An 18,635-nucleotide genomic window follows, 5' to 3' on the forward strand; every position below is an offset into this window, starting at 1 on the left:
CAACATAATACAGTATCAATGCAATGCAGAAGCATGGAAGATGTAAAAAAAATAGAATAAATTAGTTGTGTGAGTATTATGACGATTTTTTTTGTGTACTATTTTTATAAATACATACTTATGTGTATATTTTTATTTAAATAAAAGTTCTAAATGATTGAGAAAAAAAGCATGAAATACGTATTTAATTATATTTTATTTTATAAAAATGAAGAAAGAGGGACTCAAATAAAAAAAAGTTTATCAAATAAAATTATATTCGTGTTCAATGCCAATAAAAAAAATTAAAAGTGATTTACAATAAGTTGTTGGTTAATAGATAAAAATATTTCGTATTTCAAACCAAACCAAAATTTCAATTTCAAGGGGATATTCAGTTGGTAGAGCTCAGGGTAAAGTATGAACACTTAATGACCCTTTCAGTTGTTCGAGCTCGGGTGGAGTATAAACACTTAATGACCCTTCAAATTACCGGAGGTTCACATTACAGTCTTGCCGTAAACAAACAATATTTATTCAAAGTGCACTTGAAACGTAACAATAGACCGTTAGCATCTACCACCGAGGGATAATTGCCCGTACCTTACTTTGTTACTTCAATAATATGGAATTTGTACGCACCTGCATTCAGTTTATTTACCTTCCTAAACTTACTTTTATATGTATTTCTATTAGATAGGTAGGTATCATAAAATAAAATGTTTTTTTATGGTAGTGAATTTAAATAAAAAAAGGAAACTTTTTTTGAGCACAAAAATGTATTTATATTATACAGTTGTATTTTTATAATTATAAATTCAATAATTTATCTTAATACTTTAGTTGGATCAACTTATTTATTTATTTTTACAGTATTTTTATATTGAAGGAAAACAATTTTGTGCCTACTCAGTAAAACTAATTGCATTTTATTAAAATGCTTGATTCAAAGAAAATCAACTTCATTGGTTTCGGTCATGGTTTCATGTCATCAAATTCTTACGTTTCCTTCTTCATCTTCTTAAGTACCCTGTTCGGTTCCTAGGACGTTGGCAATGACCTCCTCCTCTCTGATGACCTACGTGTCCTGCGCTATCCGGAACAGCTACAAGTCTCCTTCAATTCATACATTTAGAAATATTTATTTAAGCAGTAGAACTATAAGATCAGAACTTTTGTTTAATACGAGTCTACCTGAAATAATATGCCCACCAATTATTTGCATCGTACCTATTTTGTTATGTACAGAAAATGTGTAAATAAACATTTTGCAGGATAATAAAGGTCTCGGAAAACAAAAATATAGGAAAAACAAAATACATACACATTCTAAAAGGTAAATTAAATATTACATAATGTTGAAAAAATTATCCCAAAATATTTAAATGATGTTTTATCCCTATGTGTAGGTAGCGTTTTACATACTATCGAGTAATAAAAATAAATATTAGGTAGGTATATATTCTGCGCTCTAATCCTAGCTGAAAGCTCCCGGATTTGCAATATTTCCTGTGATTTATTTTTATAATGGTACTTTTGACATCAGTAGGTCTAAAAGGTACCTGTGGGAGAGAAAGTACGGATATGACAAATGGAAATAATAGCTTAAAATATTACACACCTAAAAAATATTCAACCGCCAATCCAAAATAAATGCAAAAATAAAATTTTTATCCATGTACGATTGTACATATATCATTAATGTTATTCATAATTCTATGGTACCATAAACATGCGGTTAAACGATATTCATATTAATATGGTTTAGAAAGATATACATTTTCATATTTTAATTACATACAGCTATGACTGAAACATTGTTTCGTAAGCATTAAATTTTTTTCTTCTTCATGATATTTGTGAATCTTGCACATTTTTCGATTTTATTTAAGTTTATTGAGAATCGCCTTATTTTTCGCATTATCCTCAGATTTCCTAGTCTTATTATAATTTATATCATTGTTATTGAAATATGTTGTTGTTTCATTGATTCCAGGAATAAACGCACTATCTATTATAATAAATATCTTGTTATTGCGCACGCACAGAGAAAGATAAAATGATTTAACTGTTTTTTTTTTAATTTTAAGACTATAATTAAAATTTTACTTAACATTTTTTAATGATTTTTATCATGTACGCAAATTCATAAAACAGGTATACTTAAGTTATAAGAAGTCCGACGTCTACAAATTAAGAATATCTGAAATAATGGGCCAAACGTTAGTAATAAATGATTTAACGTTATATGTAGAATACGTCATCAACTATTTCTAAATTTGAGAATACCTGTACATATACATATATTGTTTTTGACACCCCAAGATAGATAAAGAAGAATGAGGACGTCAGGGTATTTACAGGGCTTACGGCCGTCATAGGCTGGTTTCAGTGATCACTTTACACACATGTAACATTTACTAATTCTACCCATGATTGACAAACACACTAATCAAATTCTTGAAACTTCTACATGTATTGTTTGAAGTCGAAACACAGTGTGCCAGAGTCACTAGAGACATCTATGGTGGGATGAGGAAAGCTTTTATTAAGCAGAAACTCTTTCATTCGTATGTGAGGTCCCAATCTTGGATTATACTCTCATACTTAATAATTGGACATAATCCTAATTTGTGAACAAGCATTTGGACACACTCACAATGTTGTAAGTACATATATAAGTGTGCATCTCAATATTGCCTCTTAACCTTAGAATAATATGATTTACTCATACAAATATTATTGTAATAAGACTTCGTAAATGTCTCATGCTTCATCATTTTACAATATAGTTTTGTGTCATTCCTCCCACATAAATAATGAATCAAAATACTGGACGGTTGATCATTTTTCACGTGTCCAATGTACCTACAAATGTATTTGATTCTCACAATTTTATGATTCAAAATGAAAACAGGTCATTTCCTGTGTAAAAATATCATTTAATTCACATTACACATTAAACGAATGTTTAATGTTTCTTGATAATAATTTTCTTTTTAAATCTCCTAAATCATGAAGAAGAAAAATGCTTTTATAACTCTTAAGTTAACGAATATTTTGAGCGTTATACTTTTGATAATATTTTACACGAGAATTTACAAATATATATGAAATGAAACTAACTAACCATCAAGCTGCCTCGTGTAGGGTTAGGCAGAGAGAATAAAACGCCTCACCACTCTACATTTCCCAACAATCTTCGCCCTTTCCACATTCATGCATATTATCATACATTTCTACCTGCCGATTATTTCGACTCCTAACCTGACCACTTTCAAGTATTTGAAATACTCGTGATCATGAAGTTTTCCTCGGTCTCGCTCTGGTCCTGTTTCCAACTACATTCGTTTCATAAATTAATTTTACTCTTCTTTCCTCACTCACTCGTTCTTTCTTTCTTTCTTTCAACATTTCAACATTTATCTTATGTCGTTTTGCCGCACATTTGTCTGAGAGATCCCATTTCAACTGCATTCAGTCTACTAATAATGTAAATATTATATAATTTGAATATGCAAATATTATTTTAAGTTTTTTTTGTTGCTTCATGATTATTATTAAATTAGATGAATGACTAATGATAAATGGTTTGTTACGTTATATTCAAAGATAAAAAAATATAATGAATGTTATTGAATTTGAGAAAATACATTAGTTTTTTTTTAAAAATATGTAATACGTGTGATAAATACTGTAATAATAATAAGTTTTTATACACTGGTCCTTATTTCGGCTGGTTGTAGGAAATAGTATTGAGCTATAAGCCAATAAGCCCTAAAATGAACAAAGCATAATTTTGTACAGGAAGTTTAATAATAATTTATAAAATATATCGACTTAATTACCGCATAATATCCGCTCGTTTTATATTATAAAGAATATTTCAAAATATGCTTTATAATATATATTTTCGTTGGCATATATATACCTAATACTAAATTACTTGGACCCAAAAAATATGATCAGTTAAAATAATGTTCTTACTCATTCCGATTAGAGTTCTCAGCACGCCGGATAGCTGACAGGTTTGAGTCACTTCTCGTTAAAACAATTATTCGCTTCAATTCGAAGTCGGAATAAAGATCACTGTTTCTCAAAATACAAAAAAAAATCTGCCTCAAAATAAATCTGACATTTACATATTTCATTATTTAGAAAGGAAGGACATCAATTACATATAATTATAATATACCATACACAAAGTATATGTAATATATTATGTGTTTCAATCAGTTTAAAATTTTCAAGAGTTATTTGAGGAAACCCATACATACAATTAAAAAAATAACCCCCTTATCCTATGCAATAAAAATAAATATTTTAAAAAAATAGATGAATATTTAGATTTTTTCAATATTAGAATTTTATTTACGTGTATTTCATATATTCTCTAGTAAAAAATATATATAAATAACCCTTTGAAAATATAGAACTTGTATAGTTTGCAAATTATTAGCGAAGTTATTTTTTATCATGTTGCGAATGGAGGTATATATTTCAAAACAAAATACCTGGAAGCAATTAATATTCAAGTAAAAGATTGTAAAATGACACTGGCACATTCCTTGTATCCTTAGTTTACAACCATAAATACAGAAATCATTCAGCATTTTCCATTTTAGCGACAGAGTGGCGACATTTTTTTTGAAGCGATTGTCTAATTTCCTCAGACGTATAATAAACAGAGGAAGCAAATTGTTAAAAACAATACCGACAGAATTCCACAGTTTTTCGTAAAAATTCTTCCAGGAAAATCTAAAACCATGAATGAAGGTACTTTCGACACCGCCATGGCGCCAGGTGATAATACAATTCGCATAATATAGTATATGATTATTATCACAGGATTTTACAAAAAAATCAGAACTGTAAATCACACCTGAAAGATTCGTTGTGTCGAAGATGCATGGTGGTTTATGGGCGCAGATAGCAGACACTCGAGTCATTACTCGTATGCTATCGCTAAGGAACTGGGAACAAAATAATCCTAAAAAAGGGACAGGAATGCTTCCTTGCAACGACTTTTTAAGCCGGCGTTTTGAATCAACAATAAGCATTTTTCTTCGTATTTAGGTGTTGATAACCAATAAGGGTATAGGTACATACATAGTTCTGATACTTCATATGATTTGTGAAGAGAAAAAAGTTTTATTTATTTTTCGGACAATAGTGATAGTAGCTTGTACCATTTCACAAATTAAAATAAATTTGTAGTGTACTAGATATTGTTACATCATAAAATAAGAAAAAGTAAACAAAACAAAGACTTTTTATTCGTATATGTAGGTTCAAACAATTCGTACACAAGTGACGCTTCTGTATGGGTATTGTATTGATATCGTCTTTCATTGATTAACCTTTACTTTATTAGACCGATTAAAGCTTTCACCCGTCATAGGACAGCTTCAGTCTAAAGATTGGGGTTGAAATTCAATAAAACATCTTTTTTTAATTATAAGAATTTTACTTATTTTTTTATGGTCTTGTTCGTCTAAAGACCTATAGGTAGGTATGTAGACAAATGTATATGTGATTGCGTACGCCTTTTAAATATCACTTTTAGATCACAATAATTAAAAATAATAATGATGAAAAAATTCAACAGAAATTAAGTGAAAATGAGTAATTACCTTAAAAAAAGAGATTTACAATTCTTCTCCACATTCGGCAGATCATATATTAAGGAATTATCACTAGGCGGGACTATATCGATCAATTATTGGCATATTTGTAAATGCACATTAAACGTCGTCTTTATCGTTTCAAAATCCTTAATTGTGATCGCTGATCCTCTTTTAACAAGTTCCCAATTTTCCTTAAAACGTAATGAGGAAGTAATTTTCTACTCCGGCCTTCTACTTTTTTAGACCTTAATAAACACTGATTTTTCCCATTTCAGATGCAAAGGTGTTTATAATAATTTGACTCAATTCGTACTTTTCGACACCGGTTTCTTATTTCTGACACTAGACTACCTGAACTGTACTCGGGGGCACTAAGCTGCATTTAAAATATAAAATACATAAATTATTCAATCCCTGATTACGTTGTTGGGATATCCCTTGTTGATTTGCTCTAATACTCAAGTTTGTATATAAAATAAATAAATTATCGACATATTCGAAAAAATATCTTGTATGCTTTGGTTACTCCCTAAGAATGACAATCATCGTGATCGTTTTTATCTATAGTTATATAAAATATATGCTTATTTTCTGTATGTAATTTTCGTAAAAATGCTGTATTCGCAGATAGTGTGATTCTGCGATCTACAGTTACAATTTTTGACATCATACTTTAATATATTTATTTTGTTTAGATTATCCGTTAAGATAGATTTGCAAAGGCTTAATTCTTCATAATTTATAGAATAAAACAAAATACACAGCTGTACATTGTAAAAATAATTTTAAAAATATTAACACCTTGCGTAGGAATTTAAAAAAAATCAATATTGCAACTGTAAAAAAATACTTTGCATTCATTTTTATGTTTGTTTTTTTGGTTGTATAGTTTGTCAGATATGCGTAGTGTCCATAGGTAAAGCCGTGCGCAGGTACACCACTTACCTTTGTACGTGGATCTACATCTACCTGTAAAATATAATATTATTATACTATAAAATACAATACTTTTGAGGTTTTCGATAGGGTGATAGCGCTGCTGGAAGAAGTATTTTACGAAAACTGCTCTAAGTACCCATACCTAAGACTATCTGTATTAATTGAAGGCAATCTGACCGTTATCAGAATCCTATGATGCATAGGGCACCGCATCTATCGATGCGGTTTTAACTTGATTTTACATCTATTTGCGTAAGGCGATAAGCATCTCGACATTCCTGTTGATCAGATTCTTGAATCTACAAATGGAATATCTTTGAAGGTATACATATATATCGTAAATAAAAATTCTAAGGGTGAGGGACATTTCCGCTATATGGGAAAGAAAATGGACGAGGAATAGAAGGTAGAAAAATAAGAATAGCAAAGAATTGCTTAGGCATTCTTTATTTCATGTCTGTGCTTGTATAGGCTAGCGTAAGGACATTCGGTCTATTATTTTTATAAACCTAAAATTGTGTCGGTTCCAGTTGAATGCTTTTGTTAATACGCGTTCTCCTTAAATTTGGAGAACACAGGATCATCCTACGCAAATGGTGTTAATAAGGAACTGTAACTACAGTGACCAGAGGGCCGACCACGTGGCCTAGGAGGGTGGGGGGTGTGGGAGGAACCCGGGGTGGGGGGTCCAGGAAGTCACCAATCACAGCACACGGACGACCGTCATTATGATTGAGGAAGATACAAATTTGATCGAAATCTAGGAAACCGAGAGTAGGTACGTTTGATTTCTTGCGAAAAATGTAGTACTGTAATGGAGACTATAATATTTTAATGGAGAGTTTTAGATTGTTATATTAAAATTATATAAAAATAATTTAATAATAATCGTGATTATAATAAAATACGCATAGGAAAAAAGTCTGATTAAAATATTTAAATTACATTATTAGAAGTAAAGTACTAAATGCAGTTGAAATGCGATCTCTCAGACGAATGTGTGGCATAACGATGTATGATAGATGTTCGAATGGAATCGACTAAAATGCTTACCTTTGTTGTGCTGTAATGTTACTGTTATTTTTAATTTTTGAACCAAACATCTAACAGTTCAATTTGCGCGACTTGAAATTTGTTGGACAATGCGCCAAAAATTCATAGTAAAGTTTCTGACTTTAAAATTTCCAAAAATGAAACAACGATCGAAATTTATGGGCCCGATTGTTCTAATTATGATCACATTCATGTCATGTGTTTTAAGTGTATACCGAAATTTTACAATATTTACTATGTATTTAATTTGTGCGAACAAAACTTAAACCGATAAGATATTCAGAATTTTGCCTATTCCAACATACAAATAATAAGTTTGGGTGTAGCCAGCTTGTCTGTTGAAAGCGATTTCTTGGAATTATATTTTATTGAATTCACTAACAAGAAGGTATTTGTTGGGACATAGTTTAATAAGTAAGAGGTCATAAACATCGACCGATGGTGGATTATGAATAATATTTTCAGTAAATAAATACTAAAGATGTAAATTATTTCAAGTGCGTACCCTTTTTCTTGAAATTTTTTTAAACCTTCTCAGATTTAATTGATCGCTATACTTCATCGTGTTGGTTACCTACTCATTTGTTTATGTATATTTTGAATACATACGTTGAATAAAAAAAATACATATGCTCTCTTAGTGAGAGACTTCAAGACAAAATCTGTTTGCTTAGGTAGTAAGGTAAGCTGGTACTACTTAGTAAGGTAGGGTAGGTTCTGGTTAAGTTTTTATATGTCAAGCGGGTAAGTTAAGATAGGCACTGCTTTTCTGCCTATATGGAAGGCAAGCCCCTGACTGTACTCATAATTTAAACCTCCTTCCCTTTCAATAAATCTTTTCTTTTTAAAACCATACAATTATTTCGAAGAAAAACTTATTTTTTCAATGCGAAAACGATATTGTAAGAAAAAAATTATCACATAAAATGTTACCTGGATTAAGAGAAAATAAAGTTGAGAATTAACGAATACTGGGCCTTAACATTTTTTGACATCGCAGTATAGACGAAGAAGATTATGGAAGTCTGGATACCAACAGCTTACTTATTTTACAGGCTTAGACCTGTTATAGGCTGATAAAGTGATCATTTTACACACGTGCAAAATTTTACCATTCTACCCATGATTGACACTACTCAAAATTACTCAAACTCCTTTTTATAACTAATCTCATAACACTGTACAAGTGAGTTCACTAGAGCCATCTATCGATGGATTGGGAAAGCTTTTATTTAGCAAAGACCCTTTTATTTGGATGTTTGTTAGATCCTAACCGGATGATTTTACAAACTGGGAAATGCCAGAAAATATGATGTTTTATTTTTTATGCTGCTTATAATTTTACCAGATTATTTTCTTTCACTTTATTGCAGAAAGTGTATGACCGAGTTGATAGAACGAAGCTTTGGAAGGTGTTATCTGAGTATGGGGTAAGCAGTAAACTTATCCAAGGCATTGCATCCTTGTACGAGGATAACACTGCATGCATTAGGGTAAATGGCTCATTTTCATCCTGGCTTAGCATCTCTAAAGGTGTTAAACAGGGATGTGTAATGTCGCCTCACCTGTTTAACCTTCTTGCCGATAGCAGAGAAGACCTGCAGGCGTTGGTGACAAAAGTGTATAATGTGTGCAAGGAAAGTGATTTGTTGATGAATGTTAGAAAATCCAAAATTATGGTTTTTGAAAGAGAAGAATGTAGATCTGAGTGTGAAATATTGGTAAACGGAGAGATTTTGGAACAGGTAGATGATTTTGTATATTTGGGTAGTATGTTTTCTAGGGATGGAATGCTGGGATGCTGGGATGATGGGATGCTGGGAACAAAGTGAATGGTGCACTGAAAGCAGTTATAGCAAATAAAAACCTATCAGCGGAAGCTAAACTGGCATTGCACAACGGAGTCCTGGTTCCAACTCTAATGTATGGAAGTGAAACATGGAGTTGGCAAAAGAAGGATGAAAGTAGACTGAATGAAGTCGAAATGCGATCTCTCAGAAGAATGTGCGACAAAACGATGTATGATAGATGTGCGAATAGTGAAATAATGAAGGAATGCAAAGCTGAGATAAGCATTATCGATAAAATTAAGAAAGGTGTTTTGAGATGGTTTGGAAATGTAGAACGAATGAGTGAAGAAAGAACGGTAAAACAAATTTATAAGGCGAATGTAATTGGAAAAAGGACCAGAGGAAGACCGAGAAAAACATGGCACGATCAGGTATGCCAAATACTTGAAAGTGGTCAGGTTAGGAGTCGTAACAATCGGCAGGTATGTATGAGGAGATGCATGAACGTGGAAGAGGCGAAGAATGTTTGCAAAGACAGAGTGGTCTGGCGTTCTATTCTCTCTGCCTACCCCTGCGGGGAAGCGGCGTGATGGTTAGTTAGTTAGTTAGTTAGTTTTATTGAATTCTATATTTTATCCACCAGTTAAAAATCGATTACGAAAAATCCAGTGGATTGCGGTTAAATATCGCAAAACACGGTGTTAATACTATATATCAATTCGCATGTGGTTTTTCTTCCTATTATGGGAACTCCCTTCAAACATCTGTAGAACGAAAACAATGTTCTGAAAGAAATTTGACATAAACCACATAAAATATCGATTATTGATAACCATGATATCATCAAATGAATAAGTAAGCTTATCAATCGGCTCTATTCATAAATCTATAAATATGTATAAATATCTATAAATCAGTAAAATATGGTTTCTAATAAGATTTTCTCGAAATATAATTTGGTGCCGTTTAGTGCCGAAAATCTCATATATATGTATTACATAACCCAAAATAGGAGTCATACATAGATAATTGTGTTGATCTAGTAAATCATATTCACGTTAAAACGATCCATGCTTACAAAATTGAATTGCATCTTGATCTAAACCACAGAGATCTATATGGTAATAATATGGCCACCATTTAATAATTAAAAGATGTTTACTATTAATTCATTATACATTATTATTATCAGGAATGAATAGTCGTGTATAACCGCAGATAGAACAAATAAAATTAATCATTTTCACTGACACAAAACCACACTATATATCAAGCAGCAACATCGTTCTGAGTGATAAATAATAATCCAATAATACGACGTGCAGAGCGTTGTATTTTACAAAATGTATATTTTTGCTATAATTATGTGACTTGTGCTCAAAATTTAAAATGTGTTAACACGTATTTCAAATCATAACACTAGTTTTTTTTAAATAAATATGTTGGACTCAACTGACCCCAAAAGAAAAATAGAAAAAAAATCAGTAGGCTAGTAACAGGAGGGTCTCCTGTTTTTGCAGCAGAACGTCCTCTCGCTCGCCCTGCCCTTAACTATCCTTGTTATTTCCAGCTTCTTCAAACTCCTATTTCATTCTGACAAAAAAGAACAAATTATCCTCTCTGTTATCATGGAAAGTTTTGTATATAAAGTATTTTTATTTAATGCTATTTAACATATTATTAGAGTTTATGCCTTGTCAGAAAATACTATAATATATTATTAATGCGATTATGGTTAAAAGCATTTGCATAGACAACAATATTATAGTAATTTATTTATTTGCTTTAGCGAGCTAGCAAGACGACATTCTTTAGTACACAGACGCTGAAAATCTGACAGATTACCATAGTAATTCTGAATAAATTATTTTTTCATAACCACTTACTCGAATAGATTTTAGATATCATTACATGACAAATTTAATTACATATTGTATTTTATATGAATTTTGAAATTCGACACTCGAGATTACGACTAAGAAATATATTTTAAGTCGTATGAATAATGTTTAAATTACGTTAGAATATTACGATATGCCCGGCAACAGTCTTATGCAAATTGAATCAATATAGTCATCGACAAATTTTAGCTACGAATGTGGACGTATCAACGTCGGCGTCGTAGAGATTACGTAAAAAAGCTTTAATTTCGGGTCAACGCAAATCATCGATTTCATCGAGGGATATTTAAGGACAACCCTATCTGTTGTGCTGTTTTATATATTCCGCATAGTTTTTAGTATTCAATTGGCTTTATTATTGATTTGAATATTGTATGATAAGTTAGTTACTCACTTAATTCATATCCACATCCATCTAATAGAGTCCAAGAACCTATAGTAATATGTATATACATTAAGAATTTCTACAAAATTATCTACACGTCAAGCTAGACAGCGTGGCGACCTTTAAATCAACATGTATTCGTTTAAATTCATAGTGAAGGTTTTTAGCGGAAAACTTTCAAGTTATAATATGGATATAACATATCTTTTTCTTTAAATATAGATTATGTTCAGAAGAAAATTTAAACATGTAATGAAAAAAAAGGTATATTGTGATATAACAATGGCTCCATTCTACAAAAGTGATTACCGACTAAATTTAATAGTTAATTAAAACACAATAGAAAAACAATGCATCAATATAGGTATTACACGCGCATTCAATTTGTGATTGTGCCGTGATTTTTGAAATTTTATGTAACACGTGTGTTTGTCATTTTTAGAATGTAAATTGTTATTTTTAAGTATTGGTTAAGAATGAAGGAATGTAAAATAAAAAGCAATTATCTGAAGTAATAACAAAAACCAACTGCCAAAGAGGTTTTTCAAATTGATAATTTTATATGCGTGAGGCTGGAACATAGGGGTGAGGATTTAAGTTAATATATTTTTTAGCGTAATACGTTACAAGGACAGAAAATGAACAGGAAAACTGAATACCGCCAAAAATATTTTTTTTCCGAATGAAATTGTATCAGTGCAAAAGTAAATAAGATTTTTTTTTATGCAAGTTTTTCATACGTACAATAAAATAAAACATTAAAATTATTTTCAAATAAATCTCGCAATCAATATCATGACATTGTTTACAATATCCTTCATGAAATTTCTAATTTTGCGATTTAATAATATGATTCCAGTTGGAAATTTGACATGCCAACGAAAATCTATCATTAGTCAACTTATGTAAATGATTATAAAAAAATAATAAACAGGTTGGCGAGGTCAGGTGGGCTTAACCGACGTAACCCTACACGTTATCTAAAGCTCGAGTATTGGCATACGAGCACACTAGACTGGCCGGCATAGGAGTGTGTGGTGACCTCGACACGGCCAAATGCCACACTGTCCTTCTGCCATTTCCGTGTGCAACAATAAACTTACACTCTTGACTATTCGCTTTATAGACACACTGACTCCACTTTACTCGCCTGGAGCTAAATTTACGTAAAGATGTAAGCGGTATAATTATTATAAATCAATATCGTGTACATTTTGACACCTCAACGTAGATGAAGAAGAATATGGAAGTCTGAGTATTTACAGGGCTTGTGGCCTGTCATGGACTGGTTAAATAATCATTTTACACACGTGCAACATTCACCATTATACCCATGATTGACAACTACACCATTCAAATTTTCTCTTTTTTTTCTCAAACTCGCACGACAATGTGGGTAGATCACCAATCATGGATAGAATGGTAAATATTGCACTTTGTAAAGTGATCACGTAACCAGCGTATGACATATCATAGGCCCTGTTAATACCCACACTTCCATCTTCTTCTTCATCTTTGTCAAAATATAAAAATAACTCCTAAATGGAGAAAACCCAGAAATATGAACAAGTATTTGGACACACTCGGAATGTTGTCAATATCATGTCATTTGAAACACTTTGCAACGCATGAAACCGATGCTATCACGTTCGATTTATGAGTTTAACTCCGCGTGTTTCAAATATTTTACCATTATTATTTAATCCATCTATCTTTTTTACATACTACGTATCTAAATTACAAAATATAAAAATCGATTTGTGATCACTAACGCCAGCCTACGAAATGTCACAAGCCTTATAAATTCTAAGACTAACATATAGTTTTTCATCTTTGTTGAAATGTCAATCAAATTTCATGGTTGGCATTCATTTTCAGCTAAAGATTTGTACAATTTTCGAGTTTAGTCCGAAATGAAAAAACAAATACTTTGATACCAGAAAAATATTTAATGAAAAATGCAAATAAAAATAGTGAAAATAAAACAAGTTTATGATCATAATGGGTAGATAGGTTTTTTCATAAGAGGCTTATTATATGTTATTTTATTTCATCATATTTATATGTTTTTATGAGTAGGTACATATAATATACTACATTTATAATAAATTATATGAATTCATGAAACGGTTTCTGATGTTTTCCGTGCGCGGAAATTTGTGTTAAGCTTAAGGATTATTAAACTTTATAAAATGAAATGTACAAAAAATTTACTGTGAAATATAGGGTGGTGTGTCTTAATATACATTTTATAAAGTTTATAAAATGTGCCACAAAGTATCTGCGGAAAACATTCAAGAAATAAAGGATTATTGTTAGGAATAGGACAACACATCCTATTTAAAATAGTATATATTTTTAGAATGGAGTTGATAATTGGCATTTTCCGCTATGGTAATAGATCAAACATTTTATTATTGAGTGAGGCAGACGGCATGGCGGCACGAGAGTGACGCGGGCGATCCTCCCACTGCCGTCTACTCTGCTGCTACTACTTACTCTTGCGTTTGGCATCCCGCGACTGTGATAACTCCAATTGCTAATTATCCTCTTCCTTACACGGGTCATGTTTGGTGCCTACCTTACTACCTACAGCCGCAGCGTCGGTGAACTGAATGACAGTTCTTTTCTTGTACCGCGCATGGGACACTGCCTTCTGTACATATAATATTATAGTAACAAATTACACGTTTAAGTAAGAGAAGTAATTCAATAACATCTACTCTAGGTGGACAATACTATATTTCTTTAAAAAAATATATTTATTAAATTATTCAAGGTTTAGTTTTACTTTAAACACCGTCTCATCGAAAAAAAAATGTTTTTAGTTTTTAACTAACCAACCTGATTTTGTTTGCTGTATATTTTATATTCTTTTTAAATTACAATTTTAAGATGTTATTTATTTATTCCTTAATCGGATGTATTTTTACTTTTATACAATTTCATATTTTACGATTTTGTTGCCATTTTATATAATATTTAAGTGTCTTATATAAAATAATAAATTTTAAACAATACCTCGGACGGAAGTCCTGTAGGTGATTTTTTGTGAATTGGATCTATGAAATAGTTTACTTTTTCTATATAAGCATGAAAAAATTACATTAATTACTTGAATTATCAAAACATGTGTATTCTTTGCATATCAGTAATAATGAAACAAATTACAGCAGTGTTTAATACAAAGATTTCCCCCGAAGCAAAAGACCCTCTAATAACTATCTTATTTTTACTTATATCACCTCCATTACGTCATATTATATCCAAGAAGAGTGGTTGTGCCTGAGATACCAGTTGCAGTAAACGAGACGTTTAATTCGAACATCCTCTCGCGGCAGCAACTTGATAATCTCGTGAGAAGTGTCGATTGTAATAATCCGTGATGACCGGAAATTCCCGCCCTCCCCTTGCGCCTGCGTGACACTTTCTACAGTACCTACGTATAACGTGGCCGCTTCGGCCGCCTCGGCCTCCTACGCCACAACACGTTTCCAACATTGAGGTAAATATTTTTGACAAAAGAGATTCGTTGTCTCGTATTTCTCAAATTAAAGATTTATTCGGGTTCAATTCACTTAACCATTCACTGCATAGTTTATCAAATTTGTTACATACCCAAAAGTTATTGTTAAAACGTTCTCTAAAAATATAAGTAACCATTCTTTGTTGTTACTGATTAGATATATTCATAACTCACGTATATAGTTCATAATTTAGCCAAAAGACGCGCTATGAACGTCAAAAACTTCACTTGTCCCTCGAAGACGAACTGTCAATGAAGTCATGCAGTCATGCAGTGAAGAGTTAATTCAAAGAGACGTTCCTTTTCGTGCTGTTTTTAAAAAGACCAAATAATCAGAAGATACTTTTGTATTTGAGACAACCACGCATGTCTCAAGTAGTTGTATTAGTGCCCCAGTATTGTACTAGTATACTTTTCCAAGCCAGACATACTGGCATGCTCGTTATTAGTTCCAGACTTGGCGTATGGCAGATTGTGTCTTACGTCGTAGACGATTAATAAAATTTTATGTGGAAAACACATCCGGTCAGGAATCTAAGTACAATGTCCAAGACTATTTTAAATGGAATCAAGTTAGAATCCGCGTTTATTATAGTTACGTATGTATGTACATACATGACTATTTCAAAAGATAAATATTAAAATTTAGGTGGCTTTTAACAATCAAAGGAGATTAATTTTAATTATGAGGAAAAACAGCCAAAAAACTTATCCATGTTATATAACGCGTTAAAAACTTCGTAGAGGTATCACATTTTCACAAAATTTGTTTTCTTATATATTTGTTTTCAACATATTTTGTTTTCATATATATTTGTCAAAAATTAAAATATAAGTATATGTGTGAATGTATTCAGATTTTCAGTAGCACTACATGTGAAAGTTTTATATGTTTAATTAAAATCTGCAATCGTTAAAGCATCTATCTTATGTTATATGTCATGAATTAAAAAAATATATATATTTTCATAGATGATTTTGATTTCAGCTAATTATCTATGGGAATGGATATTATTATTAATTCTTGGCGTTATATTGCGGATATATAGTACGGTTAAACTTGATTCTTCTTGCAAGTCTAACCATATAAATCATTTACTCGTAAAGTTCGCAAGAAGAGGGCGAGCTTGAATTTGTAAGTAGATTCGAGTATCTACTACTACTACTACTACCATCACGCCGTTTCCCCGCAGGGGTAGGCAGAGAGGATGGAACGCCACACTCTTCTGTCCTGACATACACTCCTAGCCTCCTTCACATCCATACATCTAGTCATACATGCCCTCCGATTACGCAGACTTTTGACACCGCCAGATTTTAGGTTCTGATTGATCTGATCGTGCCAAGTCTTTTTCGGTCGTCCACGTTCTGTTTTCCCTCTCACATTCGCCACATATATTTTCTTAGTCATTCTCTCGCTATCCATTCGCTCCACATGTCCATACCACCGCAAAGAGCTCTTTCTAATTGTTACGGACAGATCGCACACCCCGTGCGGCGGCCCTGAAAAGGAATTCCAGCCGCCTGGCGGCGGGCGAGACGGTCGCCCGTCGGAACGCGGCCCGAAGAAAGGCCTCTAGGAATTGTACCGATTTTACATGTATTTTAGGAATGTATTAGATATAAGTAAGGATGAGTAAATAAATATGTAGAATAAATAGATATTACGGATATTATATAGCATAAATATGACTTGTAATTGTTGAACTGTTGGAACGGCACCGGTACGGTATAAAAGTGTAGCCCGTCCGGTGCCCATTAGAGAGAGACAGAGATATGGCTGTCTCTCTCCCCCGGCCGCTGATTGGCTGTACTTTCCCACTGTCGGGCGGTACGCGATCACGGCCGGGTATATAGAGGGCGCATTTTGAGAGAATAAACGAGTTCTGGTGTGACTGTTGAAACCTGTGTTTCATTTCTCCGCTCCCGCTCCTTGGACTACTCGCCGCGCCGCCAGCCTGGACCGCTTCGCCTCATTATACCGATTCACGGACCAGTTTCGGAAAGCCCTTATCAGGGCTATTGAGGTTGACTTGTCGGTTCAGTGCCCGCTCTTCCCGGCTCATACATCCATTCACCTCCGTCCGTATCCAGCTTACTCGGTAACTCGGTACGGCGGGGCCGTCTGGAACGTCACCCCTTACAACGGTGGCATAGTTGGGAGATTCCGAAGAAGGCCAGGCGTGTACATTTTTGAGAGTCATCGCACGTAACCCACGCCGGTTACATTTTGGTCCTTCGAGCCGGATCCTTCAACGCAGTCTCCAGCTACGATGCCTGCATCCCTGAGGTCGGGACGCAACGTCGCCATGGAGCCCGAAGAGCAGCGCCGTGAGGAGGGTCGGGACTCGGTCAGTTCAGTCCGAACTGATGCGAGTAGCGACTTGCGCCGCCAGATGGCGGAGCTAGCCGCTAGCAGCGAGAGGCAGTTCCAGCAACTCCGTGAGCTCCTGTCACAGTGGACAGCAGCTAACGTAAGCCCCCCAGGGGGGGAGGCTATTGCGGGTGGCGTCACAGTTTCGGCGCCCCGCACGGAAAGACTCATGCAGGAGTCACGACCGGGTGTCGAACAATCCACCCACCTACGAACGCGGCAGGACGACGCCGCCAATCAGCCCAGAACGGGATTCAGGACATCGGCCGCAGCTCTACCGGTTCCGGTGTTGGATCCGGAACCTACGCGATTCGCTGGGGAATCGCGGGACGAACTGACCGGCCACAGAGGAGAAGCGCCCGGGGGATATGGCCCGGCGCCTACTGGCAACGCGGAGCCGAGGCGTATGGAAACCTCTGGCTTGCGTTGGCGCGCACCGGACGAACGCGATCGCTACCCGGTACGCGAATGGGTCGACAGAGCTCGACCGGACGAACGGCACCGCAGAGATGACGGAAGAGCAATCTACGCGGAGCCCTCACCCCGAGGCGGGGACTACTTTCGATGGTCGGGGCAGCCGCCGGAGTTGCCCAAGTTCAGCGGAGACCCGAGGGAATGGCGCCGCTTCAACGCGGCATATCTCCAATCTACTGAGAGATGGGGGATAGGGGACGCTGACAACATCGGAAGATTGGCGCGCGCACTGGAAGGGCGTGCGCGTCACATGGTAGCAGGCCTGCTACTGTATCCGCGCAACGTGTCGGAAATATTGCGGACGCTGGAGGACGCCTTCGGCAGCCCGACACTCATCATCGCGCAGATACTGGAAGACGCCCGGAGGATGCCGAGTCTCGCCGACCACCCCGCGGACGAAGCAGTCGTGGATTTTGCGGTTTCGATACGCAACGTCATCACCACCGTGGACGGGATGGACGCTTGCTATCTCGACAACCCGCAGCTGCTAGCGGAGATGGTTGCCAAGATGCCGACGCAACTCCGGTGGGATTGGTTCCGCGATCGCCGCCGCGAAACGAGGAGCAGTATCTACGATCTCGCCGCTT

General features: G+C 34.5%; 1 protein-coding gene across 1 annotated transcript in view; it reads left to right on the forward strand.

Moving 5' to 3' along the window:
- The window catches only part of Slh (sec1 family domain containing Slh), a 101,314-nt gene that overhangs the window by 25,124 nt on the left and 57,555 nt on the right, over positions 1-18,635 (forward strand). The window lies entirely within an intron of this gene.

Source organism: Brachycentrus maculatus, unplaced genomic scaffold (genome assembly GCF_059751285.1).
Source record: "Brachycentrus maculatus isolate JH-2025_06_01 unplaced genomic scaffold, ASM5975128v1 h1tg000378l, whole genome shotgun sequence".
Lineage (NCBI taxonomy): Eukaryota > Metazoa > Arthropoda > Insecta > Trichoptera > Brachycentridae > Brachycentrus > Brachycentrus maculatus.